The sequence below is a fragment of the Mesocricetus auratus genome, unplaced genomic scaffold (genome assembly GCF_017639785.1).
Source record: "Mesocricetus auratus isolate SY011 unplaced genomic scaffold, BCM_Maur_2.0 Super-Scaffold_4256, whole genome shotgun sequence".
Taxonomy (NCBI): Eukaryota; Metazoa; Chordata; class Mammalia; order Rodentia; family Cricetidae; genus Mesocricetus; species Mesocricetus auratus.
In genome coordinates, this window is record NW_024429182.1 from 111653297 (window position 1) to 111676247 (window position 22951).

The 22951-nt window shown below is 38.2% G+C and overlaps 1 pseudogene; it reads left to right on the forward strand.

Moving 5' to 3' along the window:
- Window positions 1-9181: 9181 nt before the first annotated feature.
- On the forward strand, window positions 9182-14405 carry LOC121134141 (annotated as a pseudogene).
- Window positions 14406-22951: the final 8546 nt, after the last annotated feature.

The window sequence follows — 22951 nt, forward strand, 5'->3', positions numbered from 1 at the left end:
GCTCAAATTGATTTGCAGGGCCTTGTTTTCTTGTCCTCCAAGCATTCTGACTCTCATTTTCTTTCTGCATCCTTGTCTATGAGGTTTTCTGATGTCTGAAAGGAGATATTTATGTAGGGATAGCTGTTTCAAGGTCCCTCACCTTGTGTGTAACGTTACTCTATGCATCTCTATACTTGTTCCCATTGCTATAGAAGGAAACTCATCTCATGACAGGTGAAGAAGGAACTGATTTTTAAGTATACCAGAATGTCTTTAGGAGTCTTTTTGTCACTACATTTTTTTCTTTCCTTTTATATGTATATGTAATGTTACCCTAGATCTCTCAGCTGTTGAGTCTCAGCGTCTTGGTCATGCAAACAATGTAGAGAGTGAGTTCCATCTTGTGGAGTATGCCTCAGATAAACTCAGTTATTTGTTGGTTACTCATACAAGTTTTGGTCACAATTCCCCTAACATACTTTTCAGGCAATATGATTGTATCATGCTTGATGTTTATGTTTTTCTTTTGAGAATTTGTTGGGTAGTTCCTTCATCAAAGAAACTGGAACATAGGGGAAAAAAAGGTCTATACTCTCCATAGAACTGACTTGACATTTCCATTTTTAATGAGGTATGTAGCTTTTGCTTTTATCATCAAGACAGGTTGTCAGCATGTGGAGAGCAAACTACAAAGTCAGACACAGACACAGTTTTTCTGGACTCCCCATGGGTCACATTTGGCCGAAATTAATTAAATATAATTCAATTGGAAGCTTTATTTGGTGAAAAGAGATGGGCATTTGGTACCAGTATTGGCAACTTCCTTTGAAACATCTTTATTAACATATGAAGTTAAAGAAGCTCCAATTGCATTAGGTTTATATACTACCTCTCAAATACACCTTGATTTTAGAAATTATACCACATAATCTCTCAAATAGCCACCTCTCTTATTTCTGTATTCACCTGATCCTACCCCTCTAGCCCTCAAGCACTATCCATTCATAGTAATATATTTTACATCACTTTCCTAAGGATATGTCCTTCAAATGCCTTGTTCTATACATAATATCTGTGGTTCTATCAGTTATAGTTTGGTTATCAATGACATTTTAACCAGTATTCACTAATAATCAAATACATGCCCAATTTATCTTTCTGTTTCTAGGTTACCTCACTCAGGATGACTTTTTTCTCATTCCATCCATTTACCTGAAAATTTCATGATGTTGCTATTTTAATAGCTGGGTAATACATTCTTGTTTAAAAGTACCATATGTTCTTTAAAATTTTTCTCTTGAAGAGAATCAATATTGATTTTAATCTCTGACTATTATGAATTAAACAACAATGAAAATAATTGAACATTTGACTTGGTGGTAGGATGAACCATTCATTGGATGTATGCGCATGAGTGGTTTAGCTGGCTCTTGAGATAGATTGATTGCCATCTTCTTGACACACTGACATGATAACTTTCATAATGGTTGTATGAGTTTTTACTCATACCAGCAATGTATGAGTATCCTTACTTCACATTCTTGCCTGCTTGTGGTATGGATCTTGGCCATTCTGACAGGAATAATTGGTTTCTTAGTATTTTTGAACATTTCTTTCTTTCTCAGCCATTTGAGTTCCTCTATACAAAATTTTCTGTTTATGTCTGTACTCAATTTTTGGGTTATTTGTTTTATTGATATGTATTTTCTTGAGAGCTTTGGAAGTTTTTTACATTATCCTTCTATCTGATGTGTACCTGTTGAAAATATGTTCTTATTCTGTATGTTTCTGCATTGACTGAATGACTGTGTCTTTGACATGCAAAAGCTTCTAGAAGAGATTCACAAAACAGTATTCAAGCAGGCACAGATAATATTCATACCACAGATAGTAAAGCTACTACTTCCTATCCTGAACATTACTGGTCATATTTCATGTAAGTGTGTAATAAATTATTTCTTGTATAAACTTATTTTGACACTTCTACCTCAAAACTCATTTGCAGGCAGATCGCCTGGGAACTGCACAGAGCTCCCAATCCCGGCGGGAGCATCAGGTAAACAGGCCAGTTCCCCGGCCTGTGTTCCAGAGCCTGCAGATCAACTGGGAACTGCACAGAGCTCCCAATCCTGGCTGGAACCAAGCACCCCAGACTCCAGATCTTCTCTCCCACCAACGAGTCAGGAAACTAGGGAAGGCTGGGAGCACAGGGAAGTAGCTGTCCCCCTGGCATCATCAGGTAAACAGGCCGGCTTCCCGGCCTGTGTTCCAGAGCCTGCAGATCGCCTGGGAACTGCACAGAGCTTCCAATCCTGGCTGGAACCAAGCACCCCAGACTCCAGATCTTCTCTCCCACCAACGAGACCAGGAAACAAGAGGAGGCTGGGAATACAGGGAAGCAGCTGTTCCTGCAGCAGCATCAGGTAAACAGGCCTGCCTCCCGGCCTGTGTTCCAGAGCCTGCAGATCGCCTGGGAACTGCACAGAGCTCCCAATCCCTGCGGAAGCATCAGGTAAACAGGCCAGCTTCCCGGCCTGTGTTCCAGAGCCTGCAGATCAACTGGGAACTGCACAGAGCTCCCAATCCCGGCGGGAGCCAAGCACCCCAGACTCCAGATCTTCTCTCCCACCAAAGAGACCAGGAAACTACAGGAGCCAGGGAGACCAGGGGAGTAGCTGTTCCAGATCAGGTACAACAGGATCCAGCATAGGGTCCAGGGGACCAGGTAGGAGGCTAAGCGCCCCAGATTCCTGTTCTTCTTCTCCACACACGGACCAGCATTTGGACAAGGTATAGAAGAACCACCAGATTACTGGACTTACTAGCACCCACCAAAAGGGAACTCTGGTCCCCAGACCAGGAAGGGGCTCTTTCTGCACCCACTAGAAGAAGAGATGGGAAAGAGACAATACAAAAACACAGTCAGCAACAGAAAAACAAATATGACACCGCCAGATTCCAGAGACTCCACACCAGCAAGACCCCAATATTCTAACGCGAAGGAAGCAGAAGAGAACGACCTTAAAAGCACTTTCATGAAAATGATAGAGGCCCTAAAAGAGGATATTGGAAAATCCCTCAAAGAAATGGAAGAAAAAACAAACCAAAAAATGCAAGAAATGGAAGAAAAAACAAACAAAAAAATGCAAGAATTGGAAGAAAAAACAAACGAAGAAAGGCAGGAAATGGAAGAAGAAATGAAGCAAAAAATGCAAGAAATGGAAGAAAAAGCAAAGCAAAAAATGCAAGAATTAGAAGAAGAAACATACCAAAAAAGGCAGGAAATGGAAGAAGAAACAAAGCAAAAAATGCAAGAAATGGTAGAAAAAACAAAGCAAAAAATGAAAAAATGGAGGAAGAAACAAACCAAAAAAGGCAGGAAATGGAAGAAGAAACAAAGCACAAAATCCAAGAAATGGAACAAAAAGCAAACCAAAAAATGCAAGAAATGGAAGAAAGAACAAACCAAAAAATTCATAAAAGGCAACAAACGGACGAACAGATAAACAGAAAATTGCAAGAAGCAATGCAAACGCTGCAAGGGTTGAAAACTAAAATAGAGACACTAAAAAAAACACAACCTGAAGAAAGGCAGAAAATAGAAAAGCTGGACAAACAGTCAGGCACTACCAATACAAGCATTACCAACAGAATAGAAGAGATGGAAGAGAGAATCTCAAGTGTTGAAGATACATTAGGAGAAATGGATTTATCAACCAAAGAAAACCTTAAATCCAACAAATCCTTAACACAAAACATCCAGGAATTATGGGACACCATGAAAAGACCAAACCTAAGAATAATAGGTATAGAAGAAGGAGAAGAAATCCACCTCAAAGGGGCAGAAGGCATATTCAACAAAATCATAGAAGAAAACTTGCCCAACCTTAAGAAAGACATGCCAATGAAGGTACAAGAAGCCTACAGAACACCAAATAGAGTAGACCACCAAAAAAATCCCCTCGCCACATAATAATCAAGACCCCAAACATACAGAATAAAGAAAGAATATTAAGAGCAGCTAAGGAAAAAGGTCAAGTAACATATAAAGGCAGACCTATCAGAATTACACCTGATTTCTCCATGGAAACGCTGAAAGCCAGAAGGTCCTGGATAGATATTCTACCTACACTAAGAGACCATGGATGCCAGCCCAGACTACTATACCCGGCAAAGCTCTCAATCACAATAGACGGAGAAAACAAGATATTCTATGACAAAACTAGATTCAACCAATATGTGTCCACTAACCCAGCCCTACAGAAAATTTTGGAAGGAAAACTCCAACACAAGGAAGCTAACTACAACCAGAAAAACATAAGCATTAGAGAATCCCTCTCTACCAACAGCCAAAAGAACAAAGGGGTGAAATTCCACCCATAATTCCACCAACAACAACCATTGAAAATCGAAGAAGGATGAGCAATCAATGGTCATTAATATCCCTCAATATTAACGGCCTTAACTCACCCATAAAAAGACACAGACTAGCAGAATGGATTCGAAGACAGAACCCTTCCTTCTGCTGCATACAAGAAACACACCTCACCCTCAAAGACAGACATTACTTGAGAGTTAAAGGTTGGGAAAAATTTTTTCAATCAAATGGACCCAAGAAACAAGCAGGGGTAGCAATCCTAATATCTAACAAACTAGACTTTAAAATAAAATCAATCAAAAGAGATGAAGGAGGTCATTACATACTCATCACAGGTGAAACCCACCAAGATGAAGTGTCTATCCTGAACATCTATGCCCCCAATACAAAGGCATCCACATTCGTTAAAGAAACATTATTAGAACTTAAATCTCATCTAAAGCCCCACACAGTTATAGTGGGAGATTTCAACACACCACTCTCACCACTAGACAAGAGTACCAGACAGAAACTCAACAAAGAAGCAAAGGGTCTAATAGAAGTAATGACCCAACAGGGATTAACAGATATCTATAGAACATTTCATCCACATAAAAAAGAATATACCTTCTTCTCACCACCACATGGAACCTTCTCAAAAATCGACCACATACTTGGCAACATATCAAACCTCAGCAGCTACAAAAACATTGGAATAACTCCATGCATCTTATCAGACCACCATGCGTTAAAATTAGAATTCAACAACAACACAAATTGCAGAAAACCTACAAACTCATGGAAATTGAATAATGCTCAACTGCACCATCCCTGGGTCATAGAGGAAATAAAAAAAAGAAATTAAAGACTTCCTCGAATTCAATGAGAATGAAGACACAACATACTCAAACCTATGGGACACTTTGAAAGCAGTGCTACGGGGGAAGTTCATAGCACTAAGTGCTCACATGAAGAAACAGGAAAACAGTTATACCAGAGAATTAACATCACAGCTAAAAGCTCTAGAACACAAAGAAGCAAACTCCCCCAGGAGGAGTAGACGCCAGGAAATAATCAAATTGAGGGCTGAAATCAACAAAGTAGAAACCAGGAAAACAATACAAAGAATCAATGCAACGAAGAGTTGGTTCTTTGAGAAAATCAACAAGATAGACAAACCTTTGTCCAAACTTACCAAACAGCAGAGAGTGAACACGCAAATTAACAAAATTAGAATGGAAAGGGGGACATAACAACAGACTCTGAGGAAATCCAGAGAATCATTAGGTCATACTTTGAAAACCTGTACTCCACAAAATTCAAAAATTTAAAGGAAATGGATGACTTCCTGGACAGCTATCAATTGCCAAAACTAAACCAAGAACAGATAAGCAATTAAAATAGACCTATAACCCCTATGGAAATAGAAGCTGTCATCAAAAGTCTCCCAACCAAAAAAAAGCCCAGGTCCAGATGGCCTCACTGCAGAATTCTACCAGAAATTCAAAGAACAGCTTATACCAATTCTTCTCAAAGTGTTCCACACAATAGAAGCAGAAGGGTCTTTGCCAAACTCTTTCTATGAGGCTTCAATAACCTTGATCCCCACGCCACACAAAGATACAACTAAGAAAGAGAACTTCAGACCAATATCCCTCATGAACATTGATGCAAAAATACTCAATAAAATACTGGCAAATCGGATCCAAGAACACATCAAAACAATCATTCACCACGATCAAGTAGGTTTCATCCCAGGGATGCAGGGATGCTTCAACATACGAAAACCCATCAACGTAATCCACCATATAAACAAGCTGAAAAACACAAATCACATGATCATCTCACTAGATGCTGAAAAAGCCTTTGACAAAATCCAACACCACTTCATGATAAAGGTCTTGGAGAGATCTGGGATAACAGGGACATACTTAAACATAATAAAAGCCATATACAGTAAACCAACAGCCAGCATCAAACTAAATGGACAGAAACTCAACGCAATTCCTCTAAAATCAGGAACAAAACAAGGCTGTCCACTCTCTCCATACCTTTTCAACATGGTACTTGAAGTTCTAGCTATTGCCATACGACAACAAAGGGGGATCAAGGGGATACAAATTGGGAAGGAAGAAGTCAAACTTTCACTGTTTGCAGAAGATATGATAGTTTACATCAATGACCCAAAGAACTCTACCAGGGAACTCTTACAGCTGATTAACACCTTCAGCAAAGTGGCAGGTTACAAGATCAACTCAAGAAAGTCAGTAGCCCTACTATATACAGATGATAAAAGGCCTGAAACAGAAATCAGAGAAACATCACCCTTTACAATTGCCACAAACAACATAAAATACCTTGGGGTAACGCTAACCAAACAAGTGAAAGACCTGTATCATAAGAACTTTGAATCTTTAAAGAAAGAAATTAAAGAAGCCCTCAGAAAATGGAAAGATCTCCCATGCTCTTGGATAGGTAGGATCAATGTAGTAAAAATGGCAATACTGCAAAAAGCAATCTACAGATTCAATGCTATCCCCATTAAAATCCCAGCACAATTCTTCACAGACCTTGAAAGAACAATAATCAATTTTGTATGGAAAAACAAAAGACCCAGGATAGCCAAAACAACCCTGTTCAACAAGGCAACGTGCGGAGGCTTCACTATCCCTGACCTCAAGCTCTATTATAGAGCTATAGTCCTGAAAACAGCTTGGTATTGGCACAAAAATAGACAGGCAGACCAATGGAATCGAATTGAAAATCCGGGTATTAAGCCACACACGTACGAACATCTGATCTTTGACAAAGAAGCTAAAAATATACAATGGAATAAAGAAAGCATCTTCAACAAATGGTGCTGGCATAATTGGAGACTGGCATGTAGAAGAATGCAGATCGATCCATGTTTATCGCCATGCACAAAACTTAAGTCCAAATGGATCAAAGACCTCAACATAAATCCAGCCACACTGAACCTCTTAGATGAGAAAGTGGGTGGTACCCTTGAACGAATTGGTAGAGTAGACAGCTTCCTGAACATAACACCAGTAGCACAGACAGTGAGATCAACAATTAATAAATGGGACCTACTGAAACTGAGAAACTTCTGTAAGGCAAAGGACACAGTCAGCAAGACAAAAAGGCAGCCCACAGAATGGGAAAAAATATTCACTAATCCCACACCTGACAGAGGATTGATCTCCAAAATTTACAAAGAACTCAAGAAGCAAGTCTCCAAAACAGCAAAGGACCCAATTAAGAAGTGGGCTGCAGAACTAAATAGAGAGTTTTCAATAGAGGAGTCTAAAATGGCTGAGAGGCACTTGAGAAAGTGCTCAACATCCTTAGCCATCCGGGAAATGCAAATCAAAGCAACTCTGAGATACCATCTCACTCCTGTCAGAATGGCTAAAATCAAAAACACCAATGACAATTTATGCTGGAGAGGATGTGGTGAAAGGGGCACACTCCTCCATTGCTGGTGGGAGTGCCAACTGGTTCAGCCACTTTGGAAAGCAGTATGGAGATTCCTCAGAAAAATGGGAATAAACCTACCACAAGACCCAGCAACTCCACTCTTAGGCATATATCCAAAAGATGCCCATTCATATAACAAAGATGTCTGTTCCACTATGTTCATAGCAGCTTTATTTGTAATAGCCAGAACTAGGAAGCAACCTAGATGTCCCTCACCCGAAGAGTGGATAGAGAAAATGTGGTACATCTACACAATGGAGTACTATTCAGCAGAAAAAAATAATGGAATCATGAGATTCGCAGGCAAATGGATGACACTAGAAGAAACCATCCTGAGTGAGGTAACCCAGTCACAAAAAGAGAAACATGGCATGTACTCTCTCATATATGGATTTTAGACATAGATCTGGGGAGTGCCAGCCTACAATCCTATGGCCAGAGAGTCTGGGAAACAGAAACTTCATTTAGTGGCTGGTTAAGTAGTGAGCTGAACTCAAGAAAGCCAGTATCAGAGAGGGAGGACTGATGATCAAAGGGATTAAGACTGGGCTGGTTTAACCCCCAGAAACAGCTGACCAGACAAAGGTTAACTCTTGAATCCCAGGCATCAGCCTGGGAATCCAGCATGGGACTGATCAAGACCCCCTGAATCTGGGTGTCAGTGAGGAGGCCTAGATAATCTATTGAGCCTTGGACAGCAGATCAGTACCCATCCCAAGTATACACACGGACTCTGGACTCCCATAGAACAATGTGAGGTGCACTCTCACCCTGAACTCTTGGGGAAGGGTCTAGGCCCTGCCCTATATGAAATGACAGACTATGGACACCCCCATGGAGGGCCTCACCCTGGGGGAATGAGGGGATAACGGGGGGGATGGGGGGAGGGCACGGGAGGAGGGGAGGGAAAGGGAGAGGGACCTCGAACTGACTTGTGAAGCAACCTTGTTTCTTATCTAAATTTAAAATGGAAAATAAAAATAATAATAATAAAAAAACTCATTTGCAGTGTCTGATGGAATTCAAAGTCAGTTAGTACAAATGGTAGTCAAAGAATTGGATTGGTGAAGTAAGCTTATTAGGAAATTTCCCCAAGAGGAATTAAGTCTGGGAATATTATATCCAATAGATTTAGTCATAATGGATATGGGGAAAGATAGTCATAAATAAAATTATTGCTCCTAAATTGTTACTTAGACACGGGACCTCATATATAGAGTCCCAGGTCAGAGGGTGCTTAAGAATCCTCTAGAGGTAAATAGGCAGCTGAAAAGAAAAGTACTGAGAGAAATATATGAATTCCTTAGCAGTAAGTGCAACAATAAAAAGAGACTCATGGTTGTGTTCATGTATTATTGATACATGGTTTTCTCGGCAACCCTTCATGCTGTACTTTTCTCAGACTCTCACCTTAGTTACCTGACAAAGATCTTATCTTTTATCTTTGTCTTCTTGGTCCTGAGCCTTTCCTTCCTTTTCTGCAGCTTGATTGACCCTGTGTGCTTTTGGAGAATAAAACACAAGAACAACCTGGAAGGAGATAAAGAGGTGGATTGTTTATTTTCCATTTATACAAAGCATAGATACATGAAAAGTGATTACTTCAGTGGTAATCTAGATAAGCAGTAAGTGCCACTTTCATTTGTTATGGTACATGATGCATTCTAGGTCTTCGGGGAGGTAGACCATTATTCTGTATGTGTTCTGTCCATAATTCCCTCACTCATTTAGGATATAGCCCAAATTTATCCTATGTTTACTGCAAGTTATTTCCCTATTTCTGATTATTCAGGGGTTAGCTTGTCCTTTCTTCTTTTTCAAGTCGCAAATTCCAAATGGAAGCTTAATGAAGAGCCCACACTTTCTACTTTGCTTCTAGAGATAATCATTTTAAATGAAAATTCCCAACTGATGTTGTCTGATATCCTTCAAAATATCAAATCATTTACTGTTTGATTAGTCCCACCAGTTATTTCTGTAACTACTTCACTAGCATGTCTGCAAGGGGTCAGCATTGTAGACACAAGTTAAAGTCATCTGAGAAGAGGGAAGCTCAGTTAAGATAATAGATCCTTAATATTGGTTGTAGGCATTTCTGTGGAACAGTTTCTAAATTAGTGATTGATGGGGGAAAGCCTAACCAATTACGGATTGTGCCATCCTTTGGCTTGTGGTCCTGGAATCTATAAGAAAACAGGGTGAGCAAACCTTGAGAAATATGTCAATAAGCAGCACCCTTCCATGGGATCTTTAATACCTTCATTCTTCAATTTCTTTCTTTGTGTTCCTGCCCTGACTTTCTTCTACCATAAACACAGATATGGAATTATATGACAAAAAACTCATTTCTCCCTGTCTTGCTACTTGGCCATGGTGTTTTATTGCAGATTTAGAAACCTTACCTAAGACAGATCAGATATCTGGATCTTTAAGTAGATCTACATTAAGTTTCCTAAGGTACTACTGTGCTGATTTTCATGGTGTTGTACAAGTTTGCATTCCAACAAGCAATGGATGAGTTTTCCCAATAGTGTGCATTTTTACAACAGGAACTATCATTTTTATTGATTGGATAAAATTTCAAAGTACATTTGATTTACAATATCCTGATGAGTAAGAATATTTCCCTATTCTTTAGCTAGCTACTCTGTCCCAGTGATGGTATTTTTTGTCATACAAAAACTTCTCAGTTTCATGATGTCTCATTTACTTATTGTTGCTTTAGTAGCTTTGCTATCAGTGTTCTATTCAGAAAAAAACATTTGCCATAACCATGAGTTTGAGACTATTCCTCAGTTTCCTATTTTAAGAGATTTAGCATATCTGGTCTTACGCTGTGGTCTTTCATTGTCTTGGAATTGAACTTTGTGCAGGGTGATGGGTATGGATCTATTTGTGTTCCTCTACATGCAGCCATTCACTTTGACCAGCACCATTTGTTGAAGATGTTTTATCTTTTCCAATGTGTATTTATAGCTTCAATATCAAAAATTCAATAGGTGTGTAGACTTAAGTTTGAAAATTCAATTTTGTTCTATTAATCACTATGTCTGTTTTGGTGTCAATAGCATGCTGTTTTAATTACTATAGCTATATATTACATTGCAAGATCAGAGTGATACTCCCAGTAGTTACTTGAATACTCATTTAGTCACAAAGCAATACAAAAGTATGCATTAGGTAATACCGGAAACACTCAATCATAGTGAAATGAAATGTTAATGTTAAATAAGATCAAACTTTATAAAAACTATATCAAAGCACATATATCTAATTAAAATACATTTAGTGGAAGATAGAAGCTAAATCAAATATATTACATAGAAAATATCAGAAAAAATATGAGCCTAATTTTGATTTTCTCTTTTTACTTTGCCATGGAAAAAATCAATAGGGACCCTCATATTTTTTTTAAAGAGCATATTGATTTTATTAATAAAAATATATTTACATAAAATTTTAAATGTAATTCTTTTTTTTCAGTTAATATTTTTTTATTTTAATTTTAAATAGCTGGTTTTACATGTCAATCCCAGTTCCCTCTCCCTCCCCTCCTCCCGCACTCCCCTTCCTCCCCTCCCTCCCACCCTATTGCCAAATCCTTCCCCATAGGGGATATCCAGAGTATGTCATTTTACTCTTGGTAGGGTCCAGGCACTCCCCTAAGAGTCCAGGCTGAGAAAGCATCCCTCTTTGTGCTATAGGCACATGAAGACTGTTTGTATACCAGGGATAGACACTAATCCACAGCTCAGGGCCCCATAGGTTGCCCAGGCCTTCTCACTGACACTCACATTTGGGGGGTCCAGATCAGTCCCATGCTGGCCAAACATTTCTCTGCTAGTTACCATCAAATATAACATGATGGCTGATCAAAAATTATCTGTTTTATTGACAAAAAGGAGTATAAATTTTCCTAACTACTACTGCAAAGAGTAGAGAAAACATATAATTGTACTTACAGGACACATGTGGTTACTATCTTCCTTTCTTGGACCATTCATGTACATGTCAAGAACTCCAGAAGTAAGTAGGTTACTTTTAATGAAATAGTGTCTCCTTTAAGTTGACTATATGAGTACCACTAAAAGTTAAAAGGCAGAGACTGGGTTTATATCTATTTTGTTACATCAAGAGAACAAAAGCACAGATACTTGCTGCAGAAAACATAAGTTTATCACAAATAGATACAAAAGTCAGAAGAAATGGGAAACATTTTATGAGAAAACTTAGTTTTCTTTAGTTGTTTGGATAAGCACAAGAAAATGGACATATTTTAATAAAGAAGTTTAAAATCCATACTTTGTAATACTCCCAATATTGCTTAGCATACTTAGGTCTTAGGCTGAGCATTATTAATTACACATGCTTCATATTATGATTATGTTCTATGTCTGGCAGCTCTACTATGGTCATTTTCAACCTCTCCTGCGTATCCATAAACAATTTCCTCATCTCTGCCAGTTATCTCCCTAGGACACAAACCAGGGTGTCCCTAGTGGTTCAGATGGAATTGGGTGGGAGTGAACATTCCAGATGAAGTCTGTAGAACAGAATTTCATTCTGAATTGGAAGAGGAGATGCAAAGAAAAATTTCAGTTCAGCATTTGTGAGTATTATCACAAATGATGTCTTATCATATATTAAAATGGCAGATAAGTATTATAACCAAATCATGATGTCATCAGCAATAGTTGTGATTGTTTATGGAGAAAAGGACCATCATCTACAATGGAACTTTAGACTATGGAACTTTGTAGAAATTTGGAGAATCTAGATCAGTATGTCCCAGTTTGATAGGATTATGGTTATAGTAGATTTTTTTCCTTAACTCCTTCTATGGGACTTTCATTTTTTTACACATAAGAATCCTGAAATGTCTGGTTTTAAACAATTTATTCATACAGTGCATCCTTCAAACTATAGTAATGAAATCTCACTTGTTAAGCTATGGTGGATTTATTTTGAGTGTTCTTTGTCATCATCTAATTGTACAAAACTTAAGGATTGCTCTACTAAAACCCTATCAAAATGGTTACACAGGCACCATTTTGGAATGACCATGAGTGATACAAGTTATAACTTATACAATGCTGTGTATGCTTTGACCCACTCACTCCATGAGATGCTTTTGCAACATATGGACACATGGTCAAAAATGATGGGAAAGGATTTGAATTTGATTCTCAGCATGTAATCAGATTTCCATTGCTTTTAATCATAGTGATTATGTTCATAAAGGGAGCTATAAATTCTCAATTCTCCCAGACACATATATTTCAGTACTATTTTATGTCATGTGATGAAGATCATGTTAGTGTCTTAAATAATACAGCTGGTTCTGGCACACAAGTCAGAATTTTACAATGTCAAGATGTTTTGTTCAGAATGTTTCATGCACACATTAACCTTATGTTTTTAAAATTTGAAAAACAATATTTTAGTGAAAATTTTAAAAGACAAGTAAATGATTTTTCTTTTATATGACCAAAAAGTATTTGTGATTGTAATAAATAGATTGAAGATAATATTTGGAGTACTGCCACTTTCTGAACAATTAAGGAACTCAATTACCTTGGTTATGATTAAGTAACATTCTTGTAAGAAAAAGAAAAGAATGTGTCACTACTCTACAAGCATATAATTTATGTGTGTTTCTGTTAGACTATTAATTCCAGAGAGGAAATTTTAGCTTTAAGATGTGCAGAAACTTCAAGTCTATATGCAATTTCTTTTGTTTACACTGACTACCTTTTTATCATTTTTTATTTTAATTTTAAATAGCTTGTTTTACATGTAAATCCCAGTTCCCTCTCCCTCCCCTCCTCCCACACCCCCAACATCCCCCCCATCCTCCCACCCTATTGCCAATTCCTTCCACATAGGGGATATCTAGAGTCTGTCATTTCACTCATGGTAGGGTCCAGACACTCCCCTAAGAGTCCAGGCTGAGAGAGCATCCCTCTTTGTGCTATGGGCACATGATGACTGTTTGTATTCCAGGGATAGACCCAGATCCACTGCTCAGGACCCCACAGGTTGCCCAGGCCTTCTCACTGACACTCACATTCGGGGGGTCCAGATCAGTCCCATGTTAGCCTCCTCCCCGCTGTCGGTCTGGGGTCCAAGAGCTCTCCCCTGTTCAGATCAGCTGTCTCTGCTGGTTTTGCGAGCCAATTCTTTGCCAATTTGCTCATCACTCCTCTCTCTGTGTCACTGGGTTACTTCGGTTCATATACTGACTACTTTTAATGAAGTGGGATTTAGGAAAAACTAATGAAAGTTAAAAGCATTACATACTTTATATTTTCTTTCCTAACATGTAGGCATAGTTGAAACTAAAATGGCAAATGTGTTTAGATGTTCTGAATTCTGAAGAACATGAAATTTGTAAATCCTACTGGAGACCTAGTGAACATGAACCAGAAAGCAAAACAGGATACAGTATTACATTTTCTATATCACAGATGTAAAAAATGAGAATGGACTTAAAGTGAAAATACTAAAGTTTTCTGGACATTTTCAAAATGAGCAATAATTGTACATGTCTGATGAGATGATAAAGTGGGCCACATATTTTAGATAGGTAATTTGATCTTAAATAAAATGCTTTAAATGTAGCATTTGATATTTGCTGATGTATTGAGTCACTTTCCACCCTTGTAGATGCCACCTTTCTCTCTGTCCTCTCTTGTGTGTATTTATTTATGTATTCACAATATATAAGTTGCCACATACTCAAAATATTTGTCTTAAAATCAATGGAATTTTATTTTATACTATGATGTATATGCTTAAAAAGGGGGATTTTAAGTAGTTCCACACTGTGAATCATTACCATTGTGATTTAAAAAAAATACACTCTTTGTCTTTTTAACTACACTTTTGTCTGATGAGTCTAGAACTTATGACCATAATATTCTCTCCCAGAAGTTACATTACGGTACTAAAGATTACTACTAAAACTCATCTTCACTCTAATATTCAGCATTTTATAATGGGTTACATCAAGTTTTCAGTGTATTTAACATTTGTAGGCTATGCATCTTTAAATAACTATGGCCCCTAGGTTTTCTAACAAAGAGTGGATTTCAGTAATGTTCTGCCATGTTTCAGAAACAATAGTTTTTATTCTGTGTGCTATAGTAGATCGCTGATAGTTTGTAATTTCAGCTCTACTCTTTCAAAGGTGACTTTAGATAGCATTGTATTGAACTCTGATTTAAAGATTGTATTATAATGTTCATAAAAAGTAAAGTACAGAGAAGTTTTTAATTAAATAAGTGGTAGAATATATATTGATCTACACAAACTTTGAAAAATATGTTTTCATAAGGTACAAGGTTATGAAAGATGGACTTAATTGCTGATATACTGAAAAGAACTAGCTCAATAATTAACTGACAGTTTCATTTAGAGCCAGACAAGCATGCAAGCATAATTCTATATGAACTGAACATTCAGATTGTGAAAATACAGATATAATACAGGTTTTTAAAAAAATAACAATAAGATTGAAAACATATTTTACTATTAATCCCATTGACAAAAGAAAGAAAATAAAAGAGTTTGGCAGTGAGCCTCCTGCTTCTATTGTGTGGAATACTTTTCGGAGTATTGGAGTTAACTCTTCTTTGAATTTCTGGTAGAATACTGCACTGAAGCCATCTGGGCCTGGGCTTTTTTGTTTGGGAGACTTTTGATGACTGCTTCTATTTCATTAAGGGTTATAGGTCTGTTTAGATTGTTTATCTGCTCTTGATTTAGTTTTGGCAAGTGATATCTATCCAGGAAATTGTCCATTTCCTTTAAATTTTTGAATTTGGGGAGTACAGATTTTCAAAGTATGCCCTGATGATTCTCTGGATTTCCTCAGAGTCTGTTGTTATGTCCCATTTTTCATTTCTGATTTTGTTAATTAGCATGCTCACTCTCTGTCTTTTGGTTAGTTTGGACAGAGGTTTGTCTATTTTGTTGATTTTCTCAAAGAACCAACTCTTTGTTTCATTGATCCTTCTCAATGTTCTCCTGGTTTCTACTTGATTGATTTCAGCCCTCAATTTGATTATTTCCTGGCGTCTGTTCCTCCTGGGTGAGTTTGCTTCTTTTTGTTCTAGAACATTCAGCTGTGCTATTAACTCTCTAGTATGACTGTTCTCCAGTTTCTTCACATGGGCACGTAGTGCTATGAACTTTCCTCTTAGCACTGCTTTCAAAGTGTCCCATAGGTTTGCCTATGTGGTGCCTTCATTCTCATTGAATTACAGGAAGTCTTTCATTTCTTTTTTTTTATTTCCTCCTTTATCCAGGGATGGTGCAATTGAGCATTGTCCAATTTCCTTGAGTTTGTGGGGTTTCTGCGAATTGTGCTATTGTTGAATTCTAGTTTTAATACAAGGTAGTCTGAGAGGATACAGGGGGTTATTCCAATTTTTGGACCCAGCAATTCCACTCTTAGGCATATATCCAAAGGAGGCAAAGGAGGGGGAGGGGGACCTGGGAAATAGAGAGGGAAAGAAGTGGAAGAGAGAGTAGGACATGGAGGAACAGGAAGGTCCACTGGGGGGGGTAGGATAGGGGGAAGAGGGAATCATAGGTTAGAAGACAGATCAGGCACCATTGTGACCTATAGTGATCTAAACGGATGACACCAATTGGCAAGCTAAGCAATAGTGTAGAGTCTACCTCGAATGCCTTTTCCTGATAGTGAACTTGATGTCTATAACCATCCTGGAGCCTTCATCCAGTGACTGATGGAAGCAGGCACAAACACCCACAGTTAAATACTGAACAGAACCCAAGGAACCCAGCGACAGAGAGAGAGGAGCAAAGAGGAACTTGGCAAATGGGCTGGCAAAACCAGCACAGACAGCTGATCTGAACAGGGGAGAGCTCTTGGACCCCAGACCGACAGCTGGGAGGCCAGCATGGGACCGATCCAGACTCCCTGAATGTGAGACTCAATGTGGAGGCCTGGGCTACCTATGGGGTCCTGAGCAGTGGTTCAGTGTTTATCCCTCGAATACTAACAGACATCATGTGTCCATAACACAAAGAGGGTTGCTCTCTCTGCCTGGACTCTTAGGGAAGTGCCTGGACCCTATCCTGAATGAAATGATAGACTCTAGATATGCCCTATGCAGAAGGAATTGGCAATAGGGTGGGAGGATGGGTGGATGTTAGGGGTGTGGGAGGAGGGGAGGGAGAGGGAACTGGGATTGACATGTAAAACAAGCTATTTAAAATCTTAAAAAATATGAAAAAATAAAAAAGAAAGGAAATAAACCACTCGAATAGAAGAATGCAAAAAGTATTGATTCAAATGATACTATCACAAATATGTTAAATTAAAAAGTCAAATTTATTGACTTTTGTGTTGGTTAAACACAAAGATACTACACTAAATTTTATTATGTTCCTCTTGCTCCTACTTAGAAATGTATAGGAGCATTGGGTAGTGGGGAAGCTATGGTCAGAGTGTATTACACCAGAGAACGTAAAAATAAATAAATAGATAATTTCGATAGTCAATTTTCTATAAGTACTAAAATTTGAAGCAATTTAATAATTCTTTTTGATATTTTATTTATTTAATTTATTTATTATGTATACAGTATTCTGTCTGCAGGCCAGAAAAGGGATCCAGATTTCATTACAGATAATTGTGAGCCACCGTGTGGTTGCTGGGAATTGGAAGTCAGGACCTATACAAGAGCTCATCAGCCTTTATTTTTAATACTTGCACTCATGACTTGAGATGATATTGCTTAGAAAAACTGTAGAGAATTTAAAACTGAAACAGAATGTTAACTTTTTGATGGATAGACTCAGGACTGGAATGAGATCATCATTTTCAGTTTCATCTGTTGGATCAATACAACTGAAAGAAAAGTCAATATATTGTGGTATAAACTATGAAGATGAAAATGGAAGGAAGTTCTTAGCCTCATCTAGTATTATCTTTCAAAATTATGCCCTTGAGATATATAATGTTAACTGGATTTTGATGTTTTCTCAATAAATGCTAAAACCTTGGTAGCATGAAATTATTAAATCTTAAGAAATTAGTAAAATTTGCAGATAATGTACCTAACCAATGATCAAATACTAGAACATAAAACTAAATACAGTATTTTTAACACATAGAGAATTTGTTTATGGTGTTTCTGCTCTCTTTGGCTTTAGCAGTGCTGGCCATTTTGTTAGTTTTTTCTTAATTTTAAGATTATAATACAAGTCAGGTTTTGGTGGCACATGACTTAATCCCAGCATATGGGAGACAGAGGCAGGCAAATCTCTGTGAGTTCAAGGCCAGACTAGTCTACAGAGTAAGTGCAAGTATATGCTCCAAAGCTACACAGAGAAACCCTGTCTTGAAAAACCAAAATAAATGAATGAATGAATAAATAAATAAATAAAATATTATACTACAATTACATCAATTCCCTTTTCCTTATCATTCCTCTAAATTCTATATACCCCTTCTAGCTCTCTATCAAATTCACAGTCACTTTTATCGTTAATTTGTGTGTGTGTGTATGTATATATGCATCTTGCATGCATGTGTGTGTGTGTGTGTGTACAATGTTCCTCATATGTTTTCAGGTTTGACCATCTTGTTATCCAAAGATAATCTTGGAAAGACAGTTTCTTCCATGCTCAGTATTCCTTATTTGCTTGTAGTACTCTGTGTAGGGCTGAGGCCTGATTATCTTTCCCCCATCCACATTACCATGCCTATTGATTTTGTCCTTCACAGCTACTGTTTAAGTACTCATGTCGATGAGACTTTATGATTGTATGTTGTGATATATCTAGGAGCAACTTATCATACCAAACTCCCTTGTACACTAGCTCTTCAAACTTTCTGTGCTCCTCTTATTAAATTTTTCCTGTGACTTAATTGAGGGAGTATTCTTATAGACGTATCCATTAGACAGAGCTCCATAATCCTACATTTTCAATGGTAGTGATTTTTCTGTAGCAGTTTCTGTTTCAAAGGTAAGATTCCTTTTGAGGGGACAGTACATTAATAATCTGTACATAGCAAAAGATATTTCGAATATTGTTAGGAATTATACAGGCTTAATAATTTGCTGAATGTAGCTTCCTTAAAAATATTAAGTTGGTACGGTGAATATGTCTAAGGAGGCACATGAGGACATTTGTATGTGGAAACTAACTTATTGCTGATAAATAGATTATACTATGAAAGGAAGTAACACATTCTGAGCTGTTTAGCATACTGTGCAAATTTATGTGTAACAACTGTGTTTCCATGAATGAGTCAATCCAAGGTAGGTTACTGGGGTCAGGTGAACATTATGTAAATGTATACAATTCTTTTGCAAAAATAAAACTTTCTTGGATAAGATAAATATAAAAATACCATTGCATTATGATGAAAGGCAATGGAAATTAGAATTAAGTCCTATGCATCAATCACATGTAGTTTCAGTATAATGCAAGACCTATGACTTCTCAATGTAGAAATGTAGCTGTCATGTTTCATTAATACTAAGAAAAAAATTAAATCTGAAAATGCTTCCCTTTCTATACTAGACATGGATCATTGTGTGAAGTGTCCAGATGATCAGCATGTCAACACAAAACAAACTCACTGCCTCAAAAAAGGTGTCACTTTTCTGGCCTATCAAGATCCCTTGGAAATGTTTCTGGCTGGCCTGGCATTAATTTTTCTCTTCTCTTACAGCTTTCTTGCCCTTGCAAGTTTTACTATACCTTTCCTGGCCAGAAAACTGCCTAACACATTCAATGAAGCCAAGTACCTGACATTCAGCATGTTGGTGTTCTGTAGTGTCTGGATTACCTTCCCTTTTGCCTACCAATGCACCAAGGGGAAGAGCTTGGTGGCTGTGGAGGTCTTCTGTGTCTTGGCCTCAAGAGTAGTGCTACTTCTTTGTATCTTTGGATCAAAGTGCTACATTATTTTGTTCAAACCACAGATAAATTCTTTTCATAAGTTCAGAAAGACATAATCTAAAAATGAAAATATCCATCAAATTTAACTTACTTACTTCCTATACTAGACATGCCTACAAGATCACAAGGCTCCTTTCTTACTAGCCAAGTATTATATCAAAAAATATATGTATATATATACATATATATAATTCCTCTGTTAATTTTCTGTCTGGTAGACCTGTCCACTGGTGAGAGTGGTGTGATATGTCTCCCACTATTAATGTGTGGATTTTGATCTGTGATTTATGTTTTACTAATGCTTATTTTATGACTACAGGTAATTTTGTGTTTGGGGATATATGTTCAGGATTGAGACTTCCTCTTGATGGATTTTTGCTGTGATGAACATGAAATGTCCTTCATCAATCTAATTTGATTAACTTTAGTTTGAAGTCTGTTATTAGAATAGATACACCAGCTTTCTTCTTATGTCCATTTGTTTGAAAAATCTTTTCCCAACCTTTTGCTCTGAGGAAATGTCTGTCTTTGAAGTTGAAGTTGACTACTAAGCAACAGAAGTAGGGATACAATTTTTTAATTCATTATTTTAGCCTTGACTTTTTAGGTGAAATGAGTCCATTGATATTAAGGGATATTAATGATCAATAATTGTTACTTGTGAGTGACTAACTTCCCATCTGAACCATACAACATTTAGAAACTTTAGCTCCAGGACCTTCCCCCACACATCTCACCCACACTAGCAGGTAAACAGGAAAGACTCCTACAGGTAGGTTATACCAATAGCCACTTTAGGGACCTGTATCCTACAAATCTCACTCTTACCCAAACACCACCATCCCTGGGGACATCAGCATCTCCCAGGAAGAGAAAACTACTGCACAGAGAGGACTGAGAGATAAGACTGAGAGAGGACTGAGAGTGGGTCTAGGTAGCACAGACATAAACTGCACACACAAGACTGAAAGTCTGCCCCCATAGTCCCCCATCCACTGTGATATCAATGGCTCCCTAGCACATTGACACCTACTGCACAAAGAGGACTGAGAGAGAGGATTCAGAGTGCACCCTGGGAAACAGAATTATGCTGAAAGAGAGGACTGAGAGGATTGGATCCAGAAACAAAAAACACTACTTGCATCAAGGAGAAGAAGCAATGGTAGATGTTAATACAAGAATATATCCAATAACCTGAAGAGCACTATGGCAACAGCAGAAATTAGTAGTAACTGAACATTGTCAATGCAGAAGAAAATGACTTTTAAAATAAGTTAATTAAGATGAAGGAGACACCTAAAGATGAAATGAAGAGTTTTCTTTTTTTAAAAAGTTATACATGACTTTATTTTATTATTATTTATTTTTAAGTTTGAATTTAGATTCACAAGTCAATACCAGGTCCCTCTCCCTTTTCCTCCCCTCCTCCCGTGCCCTCCCACCCAAACCCCATTATCCCTCATTTCCCCAGAGAGGGTGAGGCCCTCCATGTGGATGTCCATAGTCTGTCATTTCATCCAGGGCATGGCCTAGACTCTCCCCCAAGAGTTCAGGGTGAGAGTGCATCTCACATTGTTGGATGGGAGTCCAAAGTCCGTGTGTATACTCAGGATGAGTACTGATCTACTGCCCAAGGCTCAATAGATTACCTAGGCCTCCTCACTGACACCCAGATTCAGGGGGTCTTGATCAGTCCCATGCTGGATTCCCAGGCTGATGCCTGGGATTCAAGAGTTAACCTTTGTCTGGTCAGCTGTTTCTGGGGGTTAAACCAGCCCAGTCTTAATCCCTTTGGTCATCAGTCCTCCCTGTCTGTTACTGGCTTTCTTTAGTTCAGCTCAGTGGTTAGCCATGGGAGTGTGCCTCTTCTTCGATCAGGCACTGAATGAAGTTTCTGTTTCCCAGACTCTCTGCCCATGGGATTGTAGGCTGGCCCTCCCTGGATCTATGTCTAAAACCCATATATGAGAGAGTATATGCCATGTTTCTCTTTTTGTGACTGGGTTACATCACTCAGGATGGTTTCTTCTAGTATCATCCATGTGCCTGCAAATCTCAGGATTCCATTGTTTTTTTTTTTCTGATGAATAGCATTCCATTGTGTAAATATACCACATTTTCTCTATCCACTCTTCGGTTGAGGGACATCTAGGTTGCTTCCAAGTTCTGGCTATTATGAATAATGCTGCTATGAACATAGTGGAACAGACATCCTTGTTGTATGAATGGGCATCTTTTGGATATATGCCTAAGAGTGGAGTTGCTGGGTCTTGTGCCATTTTTCTGAGGAATCTCCAAAATGATTTCCAAAGTGGTTAAACAAGTTGGCACTCCCACCAACAATGGAGGAGTGTTCCCCTTTCACCACATCCTCTCCAGCATAAATTGTCGTTGGTGTTTTTGCTTTTAGATATTCTGACAGGAGTGAGATGGTATCTCAGAGTTGTTTTGATTTGCATTTCAGGTGGCTAACGATGTTGAGCACTTTCCCAAGTACCTCACAGCCATTTTAGACTCCTCTATTGAAAATTCTCTACTTAGTTCTGCAGCCCACTTTTTAATTGGATCCTTTGGTGTTTTGGAGACTTGCTTCTTGAGTTCTTTGTTATTTTGGAGATTAACCCTCTGTCAGATATGGGATTAGTGAATATTTTTTCCCAATCTGTGGGCTGCCTTTTTGTCTTGCTGACTGTGTCCTTTGCCTTACAGAAGCTTCTCAGGTTAAGGAGGTCCAATTTATTAATTGTTGATCTCACTGTCTGTGCTAGTGGTGTTATGTTCAGGAAGCTGTCTACTCTACCAATTCGTTCAAGGGTACCACCCACTTTCTCTTCTAAGAGGTTCAGTGTGGCTGGATTTATGTTGAGGTCTTTGATCCATTTGGACTTAAGTTTTGTTCATGGCGATAAACATGGATGGATCCGAATTCTTCTACATGCCAGCCTCCAGTTATGCCAGCACCATTTGTTGAAGATGCTTTCTTTATTCCATTGTACACTTTTAGCTTCTTTGTCAAAGATCAGATGATCATGCGTGTGTGGGTTAATATCCTGGTTTTGAATTCAATTCCATTGGTCTACCAGTCTATTTTTGTGCCAATACAAAGCGGTTTTCAGGACTATAGCTCTATAATAGAGCTTGAATTCAGGAATGGGGATGCCTCCGGACGTTGCCTTGTAGAACAGGTTG